Consider the following 27709-nt stretch of genomic DNA (forward strand, 5'->3'; position numbering starts at 1 on the left):
CTCCATGACGCCTCCTTTCTTGTGCGGTTAGCATAGTTTGCATCGCGTGGGTCCCATATTTCGGGATGCTCCTGCACCAGCACAATGAGCATCTCAACATTAATATATGTGGACGCCATGCTGCTGCTGTACTCCGTGGAGGCTGACTTCCTGGATGTCTGGAGCGGTTTTTTAGCTCATTTGCATGTCTAGGCTTCCTGATGATGGATTGGCCCATTTCCTGTCACCAGCCAAAAGACCTGCGTATTGCTCGCAGGTCACACGTGTGTTCCGTGTGTAATCCGTATTTTTTGCGCACCCATTGACTTGCATTGGCGTACTATGGGTGTAGTACGCTGACAATCGCAGCATGCTGCGATTGGCACGGATACGGATGAGAAATATACGCCTGGTGCGAGTGACCCCATAGAAAATCATTTGTCCGCGTCTAATGCGTGCTTTTTGCGCCTCTCACTCTCCCGTATTCCTCGCCAGTGTGACTCCGGCCTTACAATAGAACTATTATCTTCATATTAAACCCCAGTGTTACAATTAGTTGTATACAGACAGTTTTGTTGAGCGCATCTAGTTAGGTATCACAGTCACTATAAGAAGAGGAGGCAATGACTTGCTGCTTCTTACCCTAAATTGCCCGGTACCCAAGTTTTTCCTAAGAAGTAATGACAACTGCCATCTAAATTATCTCCTTTATAAGTAGGGTGCTACTACAGCAAGGATTATTGTGCTGATTTGCCAGGTTTTCTCCCACTCAGTTGTAAAACATTTTATTCTGCTCAGCAGTAGAAATGAGGGACTTTGCCTTTTTTAGGGTCGAGTCGGGTTTCATGAAACCCCACTTTCTCAAAAGTCGAGTCGAACGAAATCGGCCGACTATAGGGAAAAGTCGTGAAACCCGAAACCCAATGCAAGTCAATGGGGAGAAAAGTCGGCAGTGAGTGGAGGACTGTAAACACACCTGGCATGAATTTTAACCCTAGAGGCGGTGAAATCTCTCTCTCTCCTCCCTCTCCCTCTCCCTCTCTCTCTCACTCCCACTCCAACTCCAGCTACACTACGCTCAGCTTCTCTCATTGGCTGAAAAAAGTCACATGCAAGCATTCGGTGAAACCCGACTTTGGCGCTTGGGTCGCCGACCTCATGGCCAACTTCACACTGTGGTCGGGTTTCGTTTCATGAAACCCGACTTTGGAGAAAGTCGGCGACTTTTGAAACTGACCGACCTGTTTCGCTGAACTCTACTCTGCAGCCATTCATACATTGTGGGTCCGGTTCAACATAAAATATTTGGTGAAAGGTCCTCTTTAGCCTATTCACTTTCCAGTCTGTTTTCACCTTCCTGAGCAGGCAATTTTTTTCAATTCTGACTAGGGACAGTTTATGAGGTAAGAACTCTAGAATCCTTCAACGTATCCCAGTGATTCTGAGACTGCTTTTTAGTGACACACTGTACTTCTTGATCGTGGTCACATTTGTTCGTTATGACTTGCAGTTATTTTTGAAAATATAGTTAATGAACAACATTTACCACATGTCTACTTTATATCAGCACAATTTTTGAAAACTATTTTTTTCTGTTAGGAAGTTACAGGGGTTAAAAGTTGATCAGGAATTTCCCACTTTTCAAAAATAATTTACAAAACCATTTTATTATGTTTGAAGTGACTTTGCGGAGCCTATTTGACAGAAAATACCCAACAGTGACAACATTCTGAAACCAGCAACCCTAAAACTGTTGAAAACCACATCCAAGAAGTTTACTAACCCTTTAGCTGCTTCATAAGACTTAAAGCAATGCGGAAGAAAAAAATGAACATTTTAATTTTTCCCCAAAAAATGTTCATTTAACAGAAAAAAAAACAATAAATTTTGTTGGTCAATTTATCCTGACTACCCCATATGTGGTAGAAAAGTACTGCTTGTGTGCACAGCAGGGCTTGGAATGGAAGGAGCGCCATTTACAAAAATTTATGGAATTGATAGCGGACGCCATGTTGCATTTGCAGATCCTCTGATGTGCTTAAACAATGGAGACTCCCCACAAGTGACACCACTTTCGAAACTGGACACCTCAAGGAATTTATCTAGATTTGTGGTGAGCACCTTCATCTCCCAGGTGCTTCACAGAGTTTTATAACATTGAGGCAAGAAAATAAAAATTCATACTTTTCCCACAAAAAAAATGTTGTTTCACCCCAAATTTTGCAATTTCACATGGGTAGCAGGAAAAAAATGCAGCATACAATTTGCTTTTTAATTTCTAAGTACATGAATACCATACCCTATATATGATAGAAAACTGTTGTTGGACTCATTGCAGGGTTCAGAAGGGAAGGAGCACCATTTGACTTATGCAATGCAAAACTGTTTGGGATCAGAAGCGGATGCCATGTTGCATTTGGAGACCTCTTGATGTGCCTAAATAGTGGAAACACCCCACAAATGACAGCAGTTTTAGTACTAGACCCCTCAAGAAATTTATATAGATGTGTGGTGAGCACTTTGAATCCCAAGGTGCATCACTGAATTTTATAACGTTGAGCCCTGAAAATAAAAAAAATAATTTTTCACACAAAAATGTTGTTTTAGCCCCAAATTTGTTATTTTTGGAAGGGTTAAAAGAGCAAAATGGACTATACAATTTGTTGTGCAAATTTTACTGAGTACACGAATACCTAATATGTGGTAGAAAACTACTTTTGATGCACAGTGCGAAGTTCAGTTGGGAGAAAAGCACACTACTGGAGTTCTGATGAAATGTTTTGAGGGTGCCATGTCACATTAGCAGAGCTCCAGAGGTACCATAACAGCAGAACCCCCAATAAGTGACTTAATTTTACAAACTTCACCCCCCAATGAATTAATTTAGTGGTGCAGTGAGCATATTGACACCACATGTCCCTCACAGATTTTTAGACCATTGGGTGATGAATAGAGTTGAGCGAAACGGGTCGAAAAAATTCAAAAGTCGCCGACTTTTGGCAAAGTCGGGTTTCATGAAACGAAACCCAACCCTAGGATGAGGTCGGCCACAAGGTCGGCGACTTACGCGCCAAAGTCGCGTTTCAAAAGTTTGTTTTGCGCTCTTTTTCAGCCAATCAGGATCCACGGACACTGTGGGCAACGTGATGACATAGGCACGGGTCACCACCATCTTTCAGAAGGGCATGCAAGTGATTGGCTTGCTTTGGTGGGCGTCACAGGGGGTATAAAAGGGCGTGCACGCCGACCGCCATCTTACTTCTGCCGATCTTAGCATAGGGAGAGGTTGCTGCTGATTCTGTAGGGAGAGCGTTAGGCAGGGAAGAAGACAGAAAAACTGCTTCTGCTGCTAGCGATTTGGCCTGCACAACACACCAGTCACTGTGTGTGCAGTGCAAGGGGAGGCTATATAGTGGTGTATCAGTGGTGTTGGTTGTTGGGCTGCCTTATAAGGCTTCCTGACAGGCTGGCATTGCTGTTTACCCACTGCTCCGCAAACTGCTTTTTTAAAAGCAATCCAATCTCCCTTATCCTCTAGTCACTTTGGTCACAGCTGTGCCATCGAGCCTGTCACATAGCGCTCAGATATTCATTGGGCCTCAAACTGCTTTTTTAAAAGCAAGCCCAATTTTTTTTTTTGTCCTGCTGAGAAGAAAAAAAAACTGCTTCTGCTGCTGATAGCAATTTGGCCTGCACAACACACCAGTCACTGTGTGTGCAGTGCAAGGGGAGGCTATATTGTGGTGTATCAGTAGTGTTGGTTGTTGGGCTGCCTTTTAAGGCTTCCTGACAGGCTGGCATTGCTGTTTACCCACTGCTCCGCAAACTGCTTTTTTAAAAGCAATCCAATCTCCCTTATCCTCTAGTCACTTTGGTCACAGCTGTGCCATCGAGCCTGTCACATAGTGCTCAGATATTCATTGGGCCTCACACAATCCAAAAGTGTCCAGTGTCCAAAAGTGTGTGCAGAGATTCAAAATCTCCCTTATCCTCTAGTCACTTAGGTCACAGCTGTGCCATCGAGCCTGTCACATAGCGCTCAGATATTCATTGGGCCTCACACAATCCAAAAGTGTCCAGTGTCCAAAAGTGTGTGCAGAGATTCAAAATCTCACTTATCCTCTAGTCACTTAGGTCACAGCTGTGCCATCGAGCCTGTCTCATAGTGCTCAGATATTCATTGGGCCTCACACAATCCAAAAGTGTCCAGTGTCCAAAAGTGTGTGCAGAGATTCAAAATCTCCCTTATCCTCTAGTCACTTAGGTCACAGCTGTGCCATCGAGCCTGTCACATAGCGCTCAGATATTCATTGGGCCTCACACAATCCAAAAGTGTCCAGTGTCCAAAAGTGTGTGCAGAGATTCAAAATCTCACTTATCCTCTAGTCACTTAGGTCACAGCTGTGCCATCGAGCCTGTCACATAGCGCTCAGATATCAGTGGGCCTCACACAATCCAAAAGTGTCCAGTGTCCAAAAGTGTGTGCAGAGATTCAAAATCTCACTTATACTCTAGTCACTTAGGTCACAGCTGTGCCATCGAGCCTGTCACATAGCGCTCAGATATTCATTGGGCCTCACACAATCCAAAAGTGTCCAGTGTCCAAAAGTGTGTGCAGAGATTAAAAATCTCACTTATCCTCTAGTCACTTAGGTCACAGCTGTGCCATCGAGCCTGTCTCATAGTGCTCAGATATTCATTGGGCCTCACACAATCAAAAAGTGTCCAGTGTCCAAAAGTGTGTGCAGAGATTCAAAATCTCCCTTATCCTCTAGTCACTTAGGTCACAGCTGTGCCATCGAGCCTGTCAAATAGCGCTCAGATATTCATTGGGCCTCACACAATCCAAAAGTGTCCAGTGTCCAAAAGTGTGTGCAGAGATTCAAAATCTCACTGATCCTCTAGTCACTTAGGTCACAGCTGTGCCATGGAGCCTGTCACATAGTGCTCAGATATCAGTGGGCCTCACACAATCCAAAAGTGTCCAGTGTCCAAAAGTGTGTGCAGAGATTCAAAATCTCACTTATCCTCTAGTCACTTAGGTCACAGCTGTGCCATCGAGCCTGTCACATAGCGCTCAGATATCAGTGGGCCTCACACAATCCAAAAGTGTCCAGTGTCCAAAAGTGTGTGCAGAGATTCAAAATCTCACTTATCCTCTAGTCACTTAGGTCACAGCTGTGCCATCGAGCCTGTCACATAGCGCTCAGATATCAGTGGGCCTCACACAATCCAAAAGTGTCCAGTGTCCAAAAGTGTGTGCAGAGATTCAAAATCTCACTTATCCTCTAGTCACTTAGGTCACAGCTGTGCCATCGAGCCTGTCACATAGCGCTCAGATATCAGTGGGCCTCACACAATCCAAAAGTGTCCAGTGTCCAAAAGTGTGTGCAGAGATTCAAAATCTCACTTATCCTCTACTCACTTAGGTCACAGCTGTGCCATCGAGCCTGTCACATAGCGCTCAGATATCAGTGGGCCTCACACAATCCAAAAGTGTCCAGTGTCCAAAAGTGTGTGCAGAGATTCAAAATCTCACTTATCCTCTAGTCACTTAGGTCACAGCTGTGCCATCGAGCCTGTCACATAGCGCTCAGATATTCATTGGGCCTCACACAATCCAAAAGTGTCCAGTGTCCAAAAGTGTGTGCAGAGATTCAAAATCTCACTTATCCTCTAGTTACTTAGGTCACAGCTGTGCCATCGAGCCTGTCTCATAGTGCTCAGATATTCATTGGGCCTCACACAATCCAAAAGTGTCCAGTGTCCAAAAGTGTGTGCAGAGATTCAAAATCTCCCTTATCCTCTAGTCACTTAGGTCACAGCTGTGCCATCGAGCCTGTCACATAGCGCTCAGATATTCATTGGGCCTCACACAATCCAAAAGTGTCCAGTGTCCAAAAGTGTGTGCAGAAATTCAAAATCTCCCCTGTCCTATAGACACCTTGTACCTTGTTTTACATACTATATAGTTTGTTGGATTTTGTCTACATTTCTACCAAAAATGAGGAAGGCTGGTGGAAGAGGCCATGGAATTGGGCGGGGGTTGGCAGCTGGTAATGATGGTGTTGGTGGTGGATCTGATGGTAGTGGCAAGAGCAAAATAGGACCGAATGCAGGAGGTGCTGACCCTGCGTCATCGTCTGGCTACATAAGGCCTCGAACGCTTAGTTTTCTAGGAGTTGGCAAACCGCTTTTAAAGCCAGAGCATCAGGAAAAAGATTTGTCTTATATTGCTGACTCAGCCTCCAGCTCTATCGCCTCCTCTTCTTCAGTTGTAAAAAGTAAAAGCACTGAGTCGTCATTGGAGGCTCATGTTCATGAACCACACCTTTCCTTTTGTCCTTCACCCCAACCAAGATTGAAGGATGACGCAGGCCATACTACTGATTACTCCATGGAGCTGTTTTCACATACCATGCCTGGATTATCAAGTCAAATGGTGAATTACCCAGGCCAAGATGAATCTGACATGGAGTGCACTGATGCACAGCCGCTGATGGATGATTCTGCTGGTACATTCACTCAGAGCACTACATTGTCCTCGCAGTGTACAGAGCCAGATTCTGACCCTGATGAGACTCAGGTGCCCCTTCCCGCACACTATACCACCATACACGGTGACACAGAGGAAGGTGCACATGACATAGAAGAGGAGGTGATGGATGACCCAGTTGTTGACCCAGATTGGCATCCATTGGGGGAAGAGGGTGCTGCTTCCAATAGCTCAGATGAGGAGCATCCACAGCAGACATCGACATCACAACAGCTGTTATCTGGCAGGCCCGGAGCACTCCAAAGACAGGTTCCAAACATCAAAAGAGTTGCTGGACAGCTTGTCCAGAGGGTCAAAAGATCACAGCGTGCTAGGCCGCAAAATGTCTGCCAAAGTAGGAAGAGTGCAGTGTGGCACTTTTTTGACCAAAATCCTCATGATCAGGCCAAGGTTATCTGTAAGAAGTGCGCAAAGACCTTTAGCCGAGGGAAAAATCTGAAAAATTTGAATACCAGTTGCATGCTTAGACATTTAACCAGCATGCACTTGCAAGCGTGGACACAACACCAAACCTCAAGTGCCACATGTGCAACTGATCACAACGAAGGTAGTCAGCAACGCTACATTGTTTCCCCCACTGTAAGCCCACCGGTTAGCACAGCAGCAAATGTTGAGGTGTCGTTGGAAGGCCACAGCAGTCAGGGAATCCCACAGTTATATCAACGAAAGACTGATTCTAGGCCATCAGAAAGAACACCAACTCCATCACCATCATCAACCCTCTCTCAGTCCGCCCTGTCCACCGCTACTTCCACCATATGCAGTTCTCAAGTCCAGCTCACCCTCCCAGACACTTTGAGTAGGTCAAGAAAGTACTCAGTCTCTCATCCGCGTACACTGGGTTTGAACGCCCACATTGCCAAACTAATCTCGTTTGAGATGATGCCCTTTCGGTTGGTGGAAAGCAGAGCTTTCCGCGAACTCATGGCCTATGCAGTACCACGCTATGACCTACCCAGTCGCCACTTCTTCTCTCGCAAAGCCATCCCAGCCCTCCACCATCATGTGAAAGACCGCATTGTCCATGCACTCAAGCAGTCAGTGAGCGGAAAGGTGCACCTCACTACTGATGCATGGTCCAGTCGGCATGGCCAGGGCCGTTACGTGTCCATCACTGCGCACTGGGTTAATGTGGTGGATGCAGGGTCCACAGGGGACAGCAGTGGTGGGACAGTGCTGCCTAGCCCACGGTATAGGAAACAGTTGGCTGTAGGCGTTCCACCCTCCTCCTCCTCCTCCTCCTCCAGAAGCGAAAGCTCGTCCACAGAGCGCAGTCGTACGAGCACTCCATCTGCAGCTGCCACTGTTGCACACGATGTGTCCCCCTATCGAGCAGCTAGTGGAAAGCGTCAGCAGGCTGTGTTGCAGATGATGTGTTTGGGCGACAGACATACCGCCGAGGTGCTGGCCGAGTACTTGAAGCGACAAACTGAGTCATGGCTGGGCAGTGTACATCTTGAGGCAGGCAAGGTAGTTAGTGATAACGGCCGTAATTTTGTGGCAGCCATAGCCCTTTCAAAACTCAGCCACATACCTTGCTTGGCTCACACCTTGAACCTGGTGGTGCAGTGCTTCCTCAAAAATTATCTGGAGTTAACAGCCCTGCTCCAGAAGGTGCGAAGACTGTGCGCGCACATCCGCCGGTCGCCTGTACACTCCGTTCGTATGCAGAAGCTGCAGCGATTGCTCCACCTTCCCAACCACCGCCTCATTATCGACATTGCAACAAGGTGGAACTCCACCCTGCACATGGTGGAGCGGCTGTGCGAGCAGAGGCAGGCCATAATGCATTTGTGGGAGGATACACGGCCAGGCACTTTGAGAGCAGACATGGAGTTGACAGGTGTGCAGTGGTCGAAGCTGAAAGACCTCTGTAAAGTCCTTCAGTATTTTGAGGAATGCACACGGCTGGTAAGCGCAGACGACGCCATCCTAAGCATGAGCATCCCACTTATGCGTCTGCTCATGCAAACTTTGACGCACCTTAAGGAGCAGGCGTCTGCAGCCAATGTTGATGAGGAGGAAGAGGAGGAGGGAATCCTTGATGACATTCAGCCATTGTCTGCTCAGGGACCTCTCCTGGACGAGGTGGAGGAAGAAGAGGAGGAGGAGGATGATGATGGGGATGATTACTTAGGGGAGGAGGATGCATCTCGTGGGGCAAGTGAAAATGTTGGCGTGGCAAGGTCTGGTACAGGGTTTGTGCGTGACTGGAGGGATGTGGATTTGCCAGAAAGTGCTCCTCCAACCAGCACTCGCAGTGCATCATTGACACCGGGAACATTGGCCCACATGTCATATTATGCCTTGCGGATCCTAAAAAGGGACCCCCGCATTGCCAAAATGATGAACGATGCCGACTACTGGTTGGCCAGCATCCTGGATCCACGCTATAAAGGCAAATTACAAAACATCATGCCACAGGAGAACCTTGACCTAATATTGGCTAATAAACAAGCAACTCTGGTAAATCGGTTGCTTGAGGCATTCCCCGCACACAGCAGCGGTGATGGTTCTCACACGAGCCGTACGGGCCGGGGGCAGCTTGGCAGAGGTGTTCGTGGTGCACACAGCAGAAGTGGCGTTGGAGACAGGGGTTTCATGACAATGTTGTGGACTGATTTTTCAAATACCGCTCACACAACTGGTAATACTGCATCGATGGAAAGTGACAGGAGACAGCAGTTGTCAACCATGGTTACAAACTACTTTTCCTCCCATATCGATGTTCTCCCACACAGGTCATTGACTACTCCCCTTTGACTATTGGGCCGCTAAACTGGATACCTGGCCTGAATTGGCCCAATATGCCTTACAGGAGCTCGCTTGCCCAGCTGCAAGTGTGCTATCGGAAAGAGTCTTCAGTGCTGCTGGATCAATCCTGACAGAAAAAAGGACCCGTCTGTCAACCCAAAATGTGGATGATCTAACCTTCATTAAAATGAACCATGCATGGGTTTCCAAGGATTTTGTCCCACCTTCCCCTGATGACACATAGGGTGACAGAAAAATGGCTTGCTTTGGTCCACCTCTTCCTGGGACTTGACCTATTTCGCCTTTTGCATCAGCTGAATGTCCAACATCAACATATGCCACTTTCTAAAACTCCCTAACTGTGCTGCCCCCCCCCCCATGGCCGGGGTCACCACCTAGCGCACGACACCGTGCGAGTGCCGTTGCCCTGGACAGGTGGGTAGGCCGACTCTTGGGCGCGGGCACTGGCACAGGGTCCCTCATAGTGCAATCAAGTGTCTCTGACGGTGGTGGTGCACACCCGCCGTCAGACACACCGCTGTACTATGAGGGGCCCAGTGCCCGTACCGACGCCCACGAGTGGGCCCCCCTTGCTTGGGCAGGGCCCCAGCATTTGCAATCTTTACCTCTCCCTGCTCCTCCGCTGCGTAATCTGGGCCGTCAAATCCATACTGTGCCTGACACCGTCTGAGCCTGCCTCCTGAGACATATATTTTGAATGTGTACGCTATCCATACATGTTATCCGGGGATACGGTACCCTTTCTAACCTTTGTGCAATCACGTGCAATCCATACTGGGACTAACACCGTCTGAGCCTGCCTCCTGAGACATATATTTTGAATGTGTACGCTATCCATACATGTTATCTGGGGATACGGTACCCTTTCTAACCTTTGTTCAATCACGTGCAATCCATACTGGGCCTAACACCGTCTGAGCCTGCCTCCTGAGACATATATTTTGAATGTGTACGCTATCCATACATGTTATCCGGGGATACGGTACCCTTTCTAACCTTTGTGCAATCACGTGCAATCCATACTGGGCCTAACACCGTCTGAGCCTGCCTCCTGAGACATATATTTTGAATGTGTACGCTATCCATACATGTTATCCGGGGATACGGTACCCTTTCTAACCTTTGTGCAATCACGTGCAATCCATACTGGGCCTAACACCGTCTGAGCCTGCCTCCTGAGACATATATTTTGAATGTGTACGCTATCCATACATGTTAATCGGGGATACGGTACCCTTTCTAACCTTTGTGCAATCACGTGCAATCCATACTGGGCCTAAGACCGTCTGAGCCTGCCTCCTGAGACATATATTTTGAATGTGTACGCTATCCATACATGTTATCCGGGGATACGGTACCCTTTCTAACCTTTGTGCAATCACGTGCAATCCATACTGGGCCTAACACCGTCTGAGCCTGCCTCCTGAGACATATATTTTGAATGTGTACGCTATCCATACATGTTATCTGGGGATACAGTACCCTTTCTAACCTTTGTGCAATCACGTGTAATCCATACTGGGCGTGAGAACGGCTGGCGAGCTGTTAAGCAAGCTACAGCACCTGTGGTTTGCACACGTAAGTTTTTCATTTTTTCAGGAATGACGGTTAGGCCTAATTCCGGAACTGCAGTTGACCTGCACTTACTGGGAAATCATTGTTCGCGGGTAATAATTGTAATCAGTGATCCCCATCACTAACGTTGTTCAGCGGGTTATCTGCACCTGTAAGCGACAAACGCTGGCCTTTTCAGTGTAGCGCACATGCAGCCACGGACATGTAAGGGCATGACACACCAGTTATTGGCCAATCTCATGTTCCAGAGCCTCACGTGTCCCTCTAGTAAGCCGGACTCGGACCGTGGGGCATGACGGAGTCTCGTTCGTTAACGGAATTAAGCTTGCAATGTGTGCATCTGTTCTGTAGCTGACATGGTTGAGGTTTCCCAGGTGGAGTCGAATTTAACCGTAGGCTCCACTCCTGGTGGTGCCCTTCTGGACATTCCTTTAAGGTTCAGCTTTGCAACCATACTGCCCACGTAAAACAAACAATTTGCCTTCATGAACGCTGTTTGGAGGGTCATGACTCGTGGGAATAACGCCACCCAATCAGTTAACCTGCTAGAGAGATCCTTCGTTGCTCCCAAGCATGACATCACACTCCCTAGGAGGAAGGTAATGCCACTGTGGCGACCGTACTCCTGGAGGCAAATAACCCCCATTTTTCAGTGCGTAACTTGTATTATGAAGTTAATTAAGGTTGACAAGCTTAAGTAAGAAGAATTGATGCTTTTGGCATTCAAATGGGCACTGTTGGTGTGTTTCCTGTCCTCCTCTCACTGCCGACTTTTATTCCCCATTGACTTACATTGGGTTTCGTGTTTCGGGACGACCCCGACTTTTCCCTATAATCGGACGATCTTGCTCGACCCGACTTTTGGAAAAGTCGGGTTTCACGAAACGAAACGCGACCCTAAAAAACCAAAAGTCGCTCAACTCTACTAATATCCTTTATAAAACAAATTTGGGGCTAAAACAACATTTTAGTGGTAAAAATGTAAATTATTCTTTCTTCATCACTAGAGTTGAGCGACTTTTGGTTTTTTAGGGTCGCGTTTGGGGGGGGGGGCTGGCTCCAGGTTTTCATGTGCCCTGGGCGAAAGAGCGCCCCTTTAACACATGCCACAACTCATCATGCTCCGATACGGCAGAGAAATAGCGGTATAGTACAATGAAAAATACCTCACTTTTTACATCTCATGACGAGGCCCATCTATTTCTCCATACAGAATCATTGGTCCCATATAATGTTTGAAACAGTATATGATGAGCTCCACATAATGCTACAGTATATGTTGGTCCCCATGGATGAAGCTCCACTGTCTTATGGGCCCAAATAATGCTCCAAACATAATGGGCCCCATTTCTAATGCTCTAGTGTATAATGGGCCCTGTAAATGCTGCTCCAGTGTCTGATGTCCACCTTTGGAATGCTCCAGTGTATGGTGGGCCCCATCTATCATTCTCCAGAGTATAGTGCTCCCCAAAAATTGCTGTCCCAACATTGAAAACAATGAAATAAGTCTCCTCGCTAGGGAATCCCTGTACTTGTCTGGACTCCTCGTCGTCCCCATCTTCCACCTCACTGCACAGTATTTCAACTTTGCAAGTACTGTGATCCTGGGCAAGCAGGGGGGGCCACTCGTTGGCGACGGCACTGGCACAGGGCCCCTGATAGTACGGTGGTGTGTCTGATGGCGGGTGGGCCGAACCTGCACTTTCATCTGCAGCTTCCTCTTTGTCACCGTGTAAGATGGAACTGTATATGGGAAGGGTAACCTGAGTTTCATCAGGGTCAGATTCAGGTCGTGTAGCGTGCGAGGGGAATGTAGTGGTCTGGGTCAATGTACCAGCAGATTCATCGAGCAGTGGCTGGGCATCAGTGCACTTGTGTCGCCCCCAGGAGTACGGTCGCCACAGTGGCATTACCTTCTTCCTAGGGAGTGTGATGTCATGCTTGGGAGCAACGAAGGATCTCTCTAGCAGGTTAACTGATTGGGCGGCGTTATTCCCACGAGTCATGACCCTCCAAACAGCGTTCATGAAGGCAAAGTGTTTGTTTTACGTGGGCAGTATGGTTGCAAAGCTGAACCTTAAAGGCATGTCCAGAAGGGCACCACCAGGAGTGGAGCCTACGGTTAAATTCGACTCCACCTGGGAAACCTCAACCATGCCAGCTACAGAACAGATGCACACATTGCAAGCTTAATTCCGTTAACGAACGAGACTCCGTCATGCCCCGCGGTCCGAGTCCGGCTTACTAGAGGGACACGTGAGGCTCTGGCACATGAGATTGGCCAATAACTGGTGTGTCATGCCCTTACATGTCCGTGGCTGCATGTGCGCTACACTGAAAAGGCCAGCGTTTGTCGCTTACAGGTGCAGATAACCCGCTTTACAACGTTAGTGATGGGGATCACTGATTACAATTATTACCCGCGAACAATGATTTCCCAGTAAGTGCAGGTCAACCGCAGTTCCGGAATTAGGCCTAACCGTCATTCCTGAAAAAATGAAAAACTTACGTGTGCAAACCACAGGTGCTGTAGCTTGCTTAACAGCTCGCCAGCCGTTCTCACGCCCAGTATGGATTACACGTGATTGCACAAAGGTTAGAAAGGGTACCGTATCCCCGGATAACATGTATGGTAGCGTACACATTCAAAATATATGTCTCAGGAGGCAGGCTCAGACGGTGTTAGGCCCAGTATGGATTGCACGTGATTGCACAAAGGTTAGAAAGGGTACCGTATCCCCAGATAACATGTATGGATAGCGTACACATTCAAAATATATGTCTCAGGAGGCAGGCTCAGACGGTGTTTGGCCCAGTATGGATTGCACGTGATTGCACAAAGGTTAGAAAGGGTACCGTTTCCCCGGATAACATGTATGGATAGCGTACACATTCAAAATATATGTCTATACATCAGGAGGCAGGCTCAGACGGTGTCAGGCACAGTATGGATTTGACGGCCCAGAATACACAGCGGAGGAGCAGGGAGAGGTAAAGATTGCAAATGCTGGGGCCCTGCCCTAGCAAGGGGGGCCCACTCGTGGGCGTCGGTACTGGCACTGGGCCCCTCATAGTACAGCGGTGTGTCTGACGGCGGGTGTGCACCACCACCGTCAGAGACACTTGATTGCACTATGAGGGACCCTGTGCCAGTGCCCGCGCCCAAGAGTCGGCCTACCCACCTGTCCAGGGCAACGGCACTCGCACGGTGTCATGCGCTAGGTGGTGACCCCGGCCATGGGGGGGAGGCAGCACAGTTTGGGAGTTTTAGAAAGTGGCATATGTTGATGTTGGACATTTAGCTGATGCAAAAGGCGAAATAGGTGAAGTGCCAGGAAGAGGTGGACCAAAGCAAGCCATTTTTCTGTCACCCCATGTGTCATCAGGGGAAGGTGGGACAAAATCCTTGGAAACCCATGCGTGGTTCATTTTAATGAAGGTAAGATAATCCACATTTTGGGTTGACAGACGGGTCCTTTTTTCTGTCAGGATTGATCCAGCTGCACTGAAGACTCTTTCCGATAGCACACTTGCAGCTGGGCAAGCGAGCTCCTGTAAGGCATATTGGGCCAATTCAGGCCAGGTGTCCAGTTTAGCGGCCCAATAGTCAAAGGGGAATGACCTGTGTGGGAGAACATCGATATGGGAGGAAAAGTAGTTTGTAACCATAGTTGACAACTGCTGTCTCCTGTCACTTTCCATCGATGCAGTATTACCAGTTGTGTGAGCGGTATTTGAAAAATCAGTCCACAACATTGTCATGAAACCCCTGTCTCCAACGCCACTTCTGCTGTGTGCACCACGAACACCTCTGCCAAGCTGCCCCTGGCCCGTACGGCTCGTGTGAGAACCATCACCGCTGCTGTGTGCTGGGAATGCCTCAAGCAACCGATTTACCAGAGTTGCTTGTTTATTAGCCAATATTAGGTCAAGGTTCTCCTGTGGCATGATGTTTTGTAATTTGCCTTTATAGCGTGGATCCAGGATGCTGGCCAACCAGTAGTCGTCATCGTTCATCATTTTGGCAATGCGGGGGTCCCTTTTTAGGATCCGCAAGGCATAATCTGACATGTGGGCCAATGTTCCCGGTGTCAATGATGCACTGCGAGTGCTGGGTGGAGGAGCAATTTCTGGCAAATCCACATCCCTCCAGTCACGCACAAACCCTGTACCAGACCTTGCCACGCCAACATTTTCACTTGCCCCACGAGATGCATCCTCCTCCCCTAAGTAATCATCCCCATCATCATCCTCCTCCTCCTCTTCTTCCTCCACCTCGTCCAGGAGAGGTCCCTGAGCAGACAATGGCTGAATGTCATCAAGGATTCCCTCCTCCTATTCCTCCTCATCAACATTGGCTGCAGACGCCTGCTCCTTAAGGTGCATCAAAGTTTGCATGAGCAGACGCATAAGTGGGATGCTCATGCTTAGGATGGCGTCGTCTGCGCTTACCAGCCGTGTGCATTCCTCAAAACACTGAAGGACTTTACAAAGGTCTTTCAGCTTCGACCACTGCACACCTGTCAACTCCATGTCTGCTCTCAAAGTGCCTGGCCGTGTATCCTCCCACAAATGCATTATGGCCTGCCTCTGCTCGCACAGCCGCTCCACCATGTGCAGGGTGGAGTTCCACCTTGTTGCAATGTCGATAATGAGGCGGTGGTTGGGAAGGTGGAGCAATCGCTGCAGCTTCTGCATACGAACGGAGTGTACAGGCGACCGGCGGATGTGCGCGCACAGTCTTCGCACCTTCTGGAGCAGGGCTGTTAACTCCGGATAATTTTTGAGGAAGCACTGCACCACCAGGTTCAAGGTGTGAGCCAAGCAAGGTATGTGGCTGAGTTTTGAAAGGGCTATGGCTGCCACAAAATTACGGGCGTTATCACTAACTACCTTGCCTGCCTCAAGATGTACACTGCCCAGCCATGACTCAGTTTGTCGCTTCAAGTACTCGGCCAGCACCTCGGCGGTGTGTCTGTCGCCCAAACACATCATCTGCAACACAGCCTGCTGACGCTTTCCACTAGCTGCTCGATAGGGGGACACATCGTGTGCAACAGTGGCAGCTGCAGATGGAGTGCTCGTACGACTGCGCTCTGTGGACGAGCTTTCGCTTCTGGAGGAGGAGGAGGAGGAGGAGGGTGGAACGCCTACAGCCAACTGTTTCCTATACCGTGGGCTAGGCAGCACTGTCCCACCACCGCTGTCCCCTGTGGACCCTGCATCCACCACATTAACCCAGTGCGCAGTGATGGACACGTAACGGCCCTGGCCATGCCGACTGGACCATGCATCAGTTGTGAGGTGCACCTTTCCGCTCACTGACTGCTTGAGTGCATGGACAATGCGGTCTTTCACATGATGGTGGAGTGCTGGGATGGCTTTGCGAGAGAAGAAGTGGCGACTGGGTAGGTCATAGCGTGGTACTGCATAGGCCATGAGTTCGCGGAAAGCTGTGCTTTCCACCAACCGAAAGGGCATCATCTCAAACGAGATTAGTTTGGCAATGTGGGCGTTCAAACCCAGTGTACGCGGATGAGAGACTGAGTACTTTCTTGACCTACTCATAGTGTCTGGGAGGGTGAGCTGGACTTGAGATCTGCATATGGTGGAAGTAGCGGTGGACAGGGCGGACTGAGAGAGGTTGATGATGGTGTTGGAGTTGGTGTTCTTTCTGATGGCCTAGAATCAGTCTTTCGTTGATATAACAGTGGGATTCCCTGACTGCTGTGGCCTTGCAACGACACCTCAACATTTGCTGCTGTGCTAACCGGTGGGCTTACAGTGGGGGAAACAATGTAGCGTTGCTGACTACCTTCGTTGTGATCAGTTGCACATGTGGCACTTGAGGTTTGGTGTTGTGTCCACGCTTGCAAGTGCATGCTGGTTAAATGTCTAAGCATGCAACTGGTATTCAAATTTTTCAGATTTTTCCCTCGGCTAAAGGTCTTTGCGCACTTCTTACAGATAACCTTGGCCTGATCATGAGGATTTTGGTCAAAAAAGTGCCACACTGCACTCTTCCTACTTTGGCAGACATTTTGCGGCCTAGCACGCTGTGATCTTTTGACCCTCTGGACAAGCTGTCCAGCAACTCTTTTGATGTTTGGAACCTGTCTTTGGAGTGCTCCGGGCCTGCCAGATAACAGCTGTTGCGATGTCGATGTCTGCTGTGGATGCTCCTCATCTGAGCTATTGGAAGCAGCACCCTCTTCCCCCAATGGATGCCAATCTGGGTCAACAACTGGGTCATCCATCACCTCCTCTTCTATGTCATGTGCACCTTCCTCTGTGTCACCGTGTATGGTGGTAAAGTGCGTGGGAAGGGGCACCTGAGTCTCATCAGGGTCAGAATCTGGCTCTGTACACTGCGAGGACAATGTAGTGCTCTGAGTGAATGTACCAGCAGAATCATCCATCAGCGGCTGTGCATCAGTGCACTCTATGTCAGATTCATCTTGGCCTGGGTAATTCACCATTTGACTTGATAATCCAGGCATGGTATGTGAAAACAGCTCCATGGAGTAATCAGTAGTATGGCCTGCGTCATCCTTCAATCTTGGTTGGGGTGAAGGACACAAGGAAAGGTGTGGTTCATGAACATGAGCCTCCAATGACGACTCAGTGCTTTTACTTTTTACAACTGAAGAAGAGGAGGCGATAGAGCTGGTGGCTGAGTCAGCAATGTAAGACAAAACTTTTTCCTGATGCTCTGGCTTTAAAAGCGGTTTGCCAACTCCTAGAAAACTAAGCGTTCGAGGCCTTATGCAGCCAGACGATGACGCAGGGTCAGCACCTCCTGCATTCGGTCCTATTTTGCTCTTGCCACTACCATCAGATCCACCACCAACACCATCATTACCAGCTGCCAACCCCCGCCCAATTCCACGGCCTCTTCCACCAGCCTTCCTCATTTTTGGTAGAAATGTAGACAAAATCCAACAAACTATATAGTAATGTAAAACAAAGGTACAAGGTGTCTATAGGACAGGGGAGATTTTGAATTTCTGCAGACACTTGTGAACACTGGACACTTTTGGATTGTGTGAGGCCCACTGATATCTGAGCGCTATGTGACAGGCTCGATGGCACAGCTGTGACCAAAGTGACTAGAGGATAAGGGAGATTTTGAATCTCTGCACACACTTTTGGACACTGGACACTTTTGGATTGTGTGAGGCCCACTGATATCTGAGCGCTATGTGACTGGCTCGATGGCACAGCTGTGACCAAAGTGACTAAAGGATAAGGGAGATTTTGAATCTCTGCACACACTTTTGGACACTGGATGGACACTTTTGGATTGTGTGAGGCCCACTGATATCTGAGCGCTATGTGACAGGCTCGATGGCACAGCTGTGACCAAAGTGACTAGAGGATAAGGGAGATTTTGAATCTCTGCACACACTTTGGGACACTGGACACTTTTGGATTGTGTGAGGCCCACTGATATCTGAGCGCTATGTGACAGGCTCGATGGCACAGCTGTGACCAAAGTGACTAGAGGATAAGGGAGATTTTGAATCTCTGCACACACTTTTGGACACTGGATGGACACTTTTGGATTGTGTGAGGCCCACTGATATCTGAGCGCTATGTGACAGGCTCGATGGCACAGCTGTGACCAAAGTGACTAGAGGATAAGGGAGATTTTGAATCTCTGCACACACTTTTGGACACTGGATGGACACTTTTGGATTGTGTGAGGCCCACTGATATCTGAGCGCTATGTGACAGGCTCGATGGCACAGCTGTGACCAAAGTGACCAGAGGATAAGGGAGATTTTGAATCTCTGCACACACTTTTGGACACTGGACACTTCTGGATTGTGTGAGGCCCACTGATATCTGAGCGCTATGTGACAGGCTCGATGGCACAGCTGTGACCAAAGTGACTAGAGGTTAAGGGAGATTTTGAATCTCTGCACACACTTTTGGACACTGGACACTTTTGGATTGTGTGAGGCCCACTGATATCTGAGCGCTATGTGACAGGCTCGATGGCACAACTGTGACCAAAGTGACTAGAGAATAAGGGAGATTTTGAATCTCTGCACACACTTTTGGACACTGGATGGACACTTTTGGATTGTGTGAGGCCCACTGATATCTGAGCGCTATGTGACAGGCTCGATGGCACAGCTGTGACCAAAGTGACTAGAGGATAAGGGAGATTTTGAATCTCTGCACACACTTTTGGACACTGGATGGACACTTTTGGATTGTGTGAGGCCCACTGATATCTGAGCGCTATGTGACAGGCTCGATGGCACAGCTGTGACCAAAGTGACTAGAGGATAAGGGAGATTTTGAATCTCTGCACACACTTTTGGACACTGGACACTTCTGGATTGTGTGAGGCCCACTGATATCTGAGCGCTATGTGACAGGCTCGATGGCACAGCTGTGACCAAAGTGACTAGAGGATAAGGGAGATTTTGAATCTCTTCACACACTTTTGGACACTGGATGGACACTTTTGGATTGTGTGAGGCCCACTGATATCTGAGCGCTATGTGACAGGCTCGATGGCACAGCTGTGACCAAAGTGACTAGAGGATAAGGGAGATTTTGAATCTCTGCACACACTTTTGGACACTGGATGGACACTTTTGGATTGTGTGAGGCCCACTGATATCTGAGCGCTATGTGACAGGCTCGATGGCACAGCCGTGACCAAAGTGACTAGAGGATAAGGGAGATTTTGAATCTCTGCACACACTTTTGGACACTGGACACTTTTGGATTGTGTGAGGCCCACTGATATCTGAGCGCTATGTGACAGGTTCGATGGCACAGCCGTGACCAAAGTGACTAGAGGATAAGGGAGATTTTGAATCTCTGCACACACTTTTGGACACTGGATGGACACTTTTGGATTGTGTGAGGCCCACTGATATCTGAGCGCTATGTGACAGGCTCGATGGCACAGCTGTGACCAAAGTGACTAGAGGATAAGGGAGATTTTGAATCTCTGCACACACTTTTGGACACTGGATGGACACTTTTGGATTGTGTGAGGCCCACTGATATCTGAGCGCTATGTGACAGGCTCGATGGCACAGCTGTGACCAAAGTGACTAGAGGATAAGGGAGATTTTGAATCTCTGCACACACTTTTGGACACTGGATGGACACTTTTGGATTGTGTGAGGCCCACTGATATCTGAGCGCTATGTGACAGGCTCGATGGCACAGCTGTGACCAAAGTGACTAGAGGATAAGGGAGATTTTGAATCTCTGCACACACTTTTGGACACTGGATGGACACTTTTGGATTGTGTGAGGCCCACTGATATCTGAGCGCTATGTGACAGGCTCGATGGCACAGCTGTGACCAAAGTGACTAGAGGATAAGGGAGATTTTGAATCTCTGCACACACTTTTGGACACTGGACACTTCTGGATTGTGTGAGGCCCACTGATATCTGAGCGCTATGTGACAGGCTCGATGGCACAGCTGTGACCAAAGTGACTAGAGGATAAGGGAGATTTTGAATCTCTGCACACACTTTTGGACACTGGATGGACACTTTTGGATTGTGTGAGGCCCACTGATGTCTGAGCGCTATGTGACAGGCTCGATGGCACAGCTGTGACCAAAGTGACTAGAGGATAAGGGAGATTTTGAATCTCTGCACACACTTTTGGACACTGGACAGTTTTGGATTGTGTGAGGCCCACTGATATCTGAGCGCTATGTGACAGGCTCGATGGCACAGCTGTGACCAAAGTGACTAGAGGATAAGGGAGATTTTGAATCTCTGCACACACTTTTGGACACTGGACACTTTTGGATTGTGTGAGGCCCACTGATATCTGAGCGCTATGTGACAGGCTCGATGGCACAGCTGTGACCAAAGTGACTAGAGGATAAGGGAGATTTTGAATCTCTGCACACACTTTTGGACACTGGATGGACACTTTTGGATTGTGTGAGGCCCACTGATATCTGAGCGCTATGTGACAGGCTCGATGGCACAGCTGTGACCAAAGTGACTAGAGGATAAGGGAGATTTTGAATCTCTGCACACACTTTTGGACACTGGACACTTTTGGATTGTGTGAGGCCCACTGATATCTGAGCGCTATGTGACAGGCTCGATGGCACAGCTGTGACCAAAGTGACTAGAGGATAAGGGAGATTTTGAATCTCTGCACACACTTTTGGACACTGGACACTTTTGGATTGTGTGAGGCCCACTGATATCTGAGCGCTATGTGACAGGCTCGATGGCACAGCAGTGACCAAAGTGACTAGAGGATAAGGGAGATTTTGAATCTCTGCACACACTTTTGGACACTGGACACTTTTGGATTGTGTAAGGCCCAATGAATATCTGAGCGCTATGTGACAGGCTCGATGGCACAGCTGTGACAAAAGTGACTAGAGGATAAGGGAGATTGGATTGCTTTTAAAAAAGCAGTTTGCGGAGCAGTGGGTAAACAGCAATGCAGGAATGTCAGGAAGCCTTAGAAGGCAGCCCAACAACCAACACCACTGATACACCACTATATAGCCTCCCCTTGCACTGCACACACAGTGACTGGTGTGTTGTGCAGGCCAAATTGCTAGCAGCAGAAGCAGTTTTTTTTTCTTCTCAGCAGGACAAAAAAAAAAATTGGGATTGCTTTTAAAAAAGCAGTTTGTGGAGCAGTGGGTAAACAGCAATGCAGGAATGTCAGGAAGCCTTAGAAGGCAGCCCAACAACCAACACCACTGATACACCACTATATAGCCTCCCCTTGCACTGCACACACAGTGACTGGTGTGTTGTGCAGGCCAAATCGCTAGCAGCAGAAGCAGTTTTTTTGTCTTCTTCCCTGCCTAACGCTCTCCCTACAGAATCAGCAGCAACCTCTCCCTATACTAAGATCGGCCGAAGTAAGATGGCGGTCGCCGTGCACACCCTTTTATACCCCCTGTGACGCCCACCAAAGCAAGCCAATCACTTGCATGCCCTTCTGAAAGATGGTGGTGACCCGTGCCTATGTCATCACGTTGCCCACAGTGTCCGTGGATCCTGATTGGCTGAAAAAGAGCGCAAAACAAACTTTTGAAACGCGACTTTGGCGCGTAAGTCGCCGACCTCGTGGCCGACCTTATCCTAGGGTCGGGTTTCGTTTCATGAAACCCGACTTTGCCAAAAGTCGGCGACTTTTGAATTTTTTCGACCCGTTTCGCTCAACTCTAGATATTAGGAAAAAAAACAGACCTCACAGTTTGTTGTGCAATTTCTCCTGAGTGCATCAATACCCTACATGTAATTGGAAACTATTTTTAAGGTACCTTGGAAAGCTCAGAAGGGAAAAAGTGACATACTGTAGTACAGTTTTTACTGTTATGATTTGCAGGTGCCATGACCCACTGGAAAAAACCCCTGAGGTGCCAAAACAGCAGAAACCCTCCTTTATTGAGCCATTTTATAAACTGAACCTCTCAATGAATTCATCTAAGGGTGCAGTGCTCATATTGACACTACGGATGTGTCAAAGAATTTTATAACATTGGTCAGTGTAAACATTTTTACAACAAAAATTTAGTTTTAGCCCCAGATTTTACATTTTCACATGTGCCTATACAGTACTGCTTAGCCACACAGCAAGACATGGGAGGGACTGAGGGCTATTTGCCTCCTGGAGCATATATTTTCCAAGAATAGTTTGCAGACTCCATATGCAGAGTACCAAAATGCTAAAAGAGCTGAATACCCTCCTCAGATGACCCCATTTTTTAAATTATACCCCTTTAGGAATTTATCTACAGTTATAGTGATGATTTATTTCCATTGGTGTTATCCAAAAGCATGCAGTAGTGGATATCCAGTATGCTGTAGTGCCCAGTACAGATTGTGCTTCTGGAGACTTGCACCTGTAAGCAGGTTATGGGATGCAGGAATGCAGGGAATGCAGAGCAAGGGTTAACAATAATGCAATTTAATTATAGCAATAGGGCAAACTCCCCGCAGGGAGAACAAAGATGATTAACAAATAGAATTGTAGTATAACACAACAGTCTTGCTATTAAACTTATCCTGACTCCAATGTTCCTCAGCCGCATGCAGTCCGATGATGGTTATAGTACCAGCAATGTCCGGTATGGCATCTTCAGGCGTTTCCTGCCAACACACAAACAAGCTTCTGGTGGCAGCAGGCGGTCTCCAGTTTTACCCGTTGAGCCCCTATCCATTAATTCGTAGCGCCGAAGGGGCTAACACCATGGAAGTCTCTAACTGGTGCGTGCTCTACCGCACGCTTGTCCTCACAGAGGGATTCAGCTCACGAGTGAGCACTTCCCACTGTCTGGTGGTGCGCGGGATGCTCTGTGTGCTCCCTGTTCCCATGGGGCCCTCACACAACCCCAAACAGGTCTCAGCTCCGCACTCCCTCAGTGTCTGCAGAGCGCGACGCACACTTGTATCCACTCTCTACCAGCGGCAAACTTCCAACTCTTCACGTGCTTCTTGTTCTCTCCTCCCTCTATTCTCCACTCCCCCTTTCATCAGGTCATCAGTCCTGTCGGGTTCCCCATTCTTTCTCCCTGGCAACACTGGATGTAGCCCTGGCGGTTCCAGACCCTTTATCATACAGGTACCCACAGCCCGGTCTTCCTCCTTACACACCTGTAAATTAGCAAGGCTCTAATCGCTATAGAAATGCCAAACATGGATGCTAAATATGGCTTATGCACACTGTTGGGCTCAGAAGGAAGGGGGGCATTTGTATTTGAGAGTGCAAAATTTACGGAATTTCTTTGGGGGGGAGGCAAGGAGCCATTTCTCTTTTCCAGAGCCTTTGTGCTACCAGTAATGTGGAAGCCCCCTATATTTCTATTAACAGAAGACAACAGACCTGAGTGAGGACTTGCTTTTTTTGTGGATTGAGTTGAAGCTTTTATTGGGAACATTTTACATAATGATTGAGATTACATTTATCTGGCGCTCTAAGCTGAGCACTTACAGGGTTTCCAGGTAAATCTCCAAGTGATATGACTCAGATGGAGCCCCCCATGAATCCAATCACTATAATGAGGCAGCAGAGTTACTATGGACTCCATCTGGCCTCTGCTCAGCGCTGTCCCTCTTTTCAGAAGTGCACAAAACTGTGACCGACTGCACTTTTATGCATTCTTAAAAAGATAAAAACCACCTTGTCAAGGCCCTGATGGTATCCATATTGTCGCCATCTGCCTCATTGTAGAGAATCTTCCACTGGGGGTTCTGTCTGAATCACATATTTCAGAGATTTACATGGAAACCCCGATGTAAGCACTCATCGCAGAGCGCAGAGTAAATGTGAGCAGAGGCTTACTGCAATCTTTGGAAGGCAGAATAAATAAATCAATAGCAGGTCAAGAATTGGTTTTACTTATTTACTATGCCATTCCTCATGCGGTATAAGTGATTAGACGACTTTGATCTACTGGTTGATGCGATTACAGCTATATCAGATTTATATCTTTTTTTATGTTTGGCTGCAGTCACACTCTACAGTAAAAGAAGCTTTTTCTGCTAAAAAAGTTTGTGCATTGCCATATTTGAGTGCTATAATGTTTCTATATTTCTGCCAACAGAGTCATGTGAGAGCTTGTTTTTTGTCGGGAAGAGTTGATGTTTTTATTGGTACCATTTTTGGTCACATAACGTTTTTTGCTCCCTTTCTTTTCCAATTTTTGGGAAGGCACAATGAACAAAACCAGGAATGCAAGAATTGTATTTTGGGGGAATTTTTTTAATTACTGTGTGGTAAAACTGATAAGGCAGCTTTATTTTTCAAGTCAGTATGATTACACATTTATATATATTTTTTATGTTTTTTATATTTTGGTGCTTTTAAACAATAAATACTATTTTAAAGAAAAATGATTAATTTGTATTGCTGTATTCTGAGAGCTATAGCTTTTTTATTTTTCCACTAATGGAGTAATGGAGTAGGAGGCTGGCTTGTTCTTTGCTGGACAAGATGGAACTTTTTTAGAGAAACCATTTTAAATTAACATTCATCTGTTTATCACATTTTATTCCACTTTTTGTTTGCGTGTATGATGAAAAGCATATTTTTGCCTCTTTTTTATGGTGTACACTAAAGGGGTTGACTAGTGTGAAAGTTTTATAGATCTGGTCACTCCAGACGCAGCAACACCAAATGTGTGTATTTTTGTTGTTTATTTATTTTTCTTACATTTTTTATTTATTTATTTTTTATGTTTTTTACTTTTTTATTTAGTTCTTCTATGGGACTTTAACTTGTATCACTCGCCAGTATAATGTATTTCAATGCACCATCATTGCAATGCTTTATAACTGTCAGTGCTGCACTGACAGAAGTCTGTTAGACCATGCTCGCAACATGGTTTAACAGGCTTTCTGTAGCCTTGTGACCCTGATGTTGTCTTGACGGGACAGGACATGCAATCTACTCCATCTCCAATCTTCCTAAATGTTGCGATCGATATTGATCGTAGCATTTAGGGGCTGAAACAGCAGGGCATCTTGGGAAAAGGTAGTGCCCTTGTGAGTGACGATGGAGATGTCCCTCTGCTCCTGGGGTGTGCCCCCTCCCTTGAGATTCCATTCATTGTTTTTCTTTAATTAAACTTCAGGAACAAACCTTTTCAATCTCTGTGACTAGCATTTAGCACAAGAGTGTGAGCTCTAGTGCAGCTACAGCCAAACTGGATTCCTTTGTCTAACTCAAGCACCACAGGTTAGAGCAAGGCTCTGAGTTATTGAATCTGGAAAATGACCTATAATAGCAGAATGCAATATCTCTGAGCCTAGCCCAGCACATTCTTGGAAAATGCATTCCTTCCCTCTCACGCCTGTGCCTGGCAGCCACCTGTAGACCCCTGTGTTATGGAGTTACAGTCATGGCCAAAAGTATTGACACCCCTGCAATTCTGTCAGATAATATTCAGTTTCTTCCTGAAAATGATTGCAAACACAAATTCTTTGGTATTATTATCTTCATTTAATTTTTCTTAAATGAAAAAACACAAAAGAGAATGAAGCAAAAAGCAAAACATTGATCATTTTACACAAAACTCCAAAAATGGGCCGGACAAAAGTATTGGCAACCTCAGCCTAATACTTGGTTGCACAACCATTAGCCAAAATAACTGCGACCAACCGCTTCCGGTAACCATCAATGAGTTTCTTACAATGCTCTGCTGGAATTTTAGACCATTCTTCTTTGGCAAACTACTCCAGGTCCCTGATATTTGAAGGGTGCCTTCTCCAAACTGCCATTTTTAGATTTCTCCACAGGTGTTCTATGGGATTCAGGTCTGGACTCGTTGCTGGCCACCTTAGAAGTCTCCAGTGCTTTCTCTCAAACCATTTTCTAGTACTTTTTGAAGTGTGTTTTGGGTTATTGTCCTGTTGGAAGACCCATGACCTCTGAGGGAGACCCAGCTTTCTCACTCTGGGCCCTAAATTATGCTGCAAAATTTGTTGATAGTCTTCTGACTTCATAATGCCATGCACACGGTCAAGCAGTCCAGTGCCAGAGGCAGCAAAGCAACCCCAAAACATCAGGGAACCTCCGCCATGTTTGACTGTAGGGACCGTGTACTTTTCTTTGAATGCCTCTTTTTTCTCCTGTAAACTCTATGTTGATGCTTTTGCCCTAAAAGCTCTACTTTTGTCTCATCTGACCAGAGAACATTCTTCCAAAATGTTTTAGGCTTTTTCAGGTAAGTTTTGGCAAACTCCAGCCTGGCTTTTTTATGTCTCGGGGTAAGAAGTGGAGTCTTCCTGGGTCTCCTACCATACAGTCCCTTTTCATTCAGATGCCGACGGATAGTACGGGTTGACACCGTTGTGCCCTCGGACTGCAGGGCAGCTTGAACTTGTTTGGATGTTAGTGGAGGTTCTTTATCCAACATCCGCACAATCTTGCGTTGAAATCTCTTGGCAATTTTTCTTTTCCGGCCACATCTAGGGAGGTTAGCCACAGTGCCATGGGCTTTAAACTTCTTGATGACATTGCACACGGTAGACACAGGAACATTCAGGTCTTTGGAGATGGACTTGTAGCCTTGAGATTGCTCATGCTTCCTCACAATTTGGTTTCTCAAGTCCTCAGACAGTTCTTTGGTCTTCTTTCTTTTCTCCATGCTCAATGTGGTACACACAAGGACACAGGACAGAGGTTGAGTCAACTTTAATCCATGTCAACTGGCTGCAAGTGTGATTTAGTTATTGCCAACACCTGTTAGGTGCCACAGGTAAGTTATAGGTTCTGTTAATTACACAAATTAGAGAAGCATCACAAGATTTTTCGAACAGTGCCAATACTTTTGTCCACCCTCTTTGTTATGTTTGGTGTGGAATTATATCCAATTTGGCTTTAGGACAATTCTTTTTGTGTTTTTTCATTTAAGACAAATTAATTGAAGATAATAATACCAAAGAATTTGTGTTTGCAATCATTTTCAGGAAGAAACTGAGTATTATCTGACAGAATTGCAGGGGTGACAATACTTTTGGCCATGACTGTATGAAGCATAGCTTCCAGGAATTACATAAAGTAGGCATATTTGGATGGGAGTTATTTCGAACGAGGAACTGGTGGCGGCAGAACATACTTTTTTAGTGAGGAACTCTGGCAGTGATGGCTGGGAAGTTTATATATATATATATGTATATATCCCCAGCCTGGACTGGTGAAATATAGCCCCCCTCACTGGGAGCACCTCAATAACTCATACCTATAAGAGAAGCCTTTCGGCGACTATTTGCAATCAGTGCAGTTCCCTGACTGACCTGGGGCAAGTGGTGGCGCCAGAGAGCCGATCCCTGCTGGGTCCTTCTCTCCCCTCCC

The sequence above is a fragment of the Dendrobates tinctorius genome, unplaced genomic scaffold (assembly GCF_039654945.1).
Source record: "Dendrobates tinctorius isolate UK_male_01 unplaced genomic scaffold, ASM3965494v1 ptg000183l, whole genome shotgun sequence".
Taxonomy (NCBI): domain Eukaryota; kingdom Metazoa; phylum Chordata; class Amphibia; order Anura; family Dendrobatidae; genus Dendrobates; species Dendrobates tinctorius.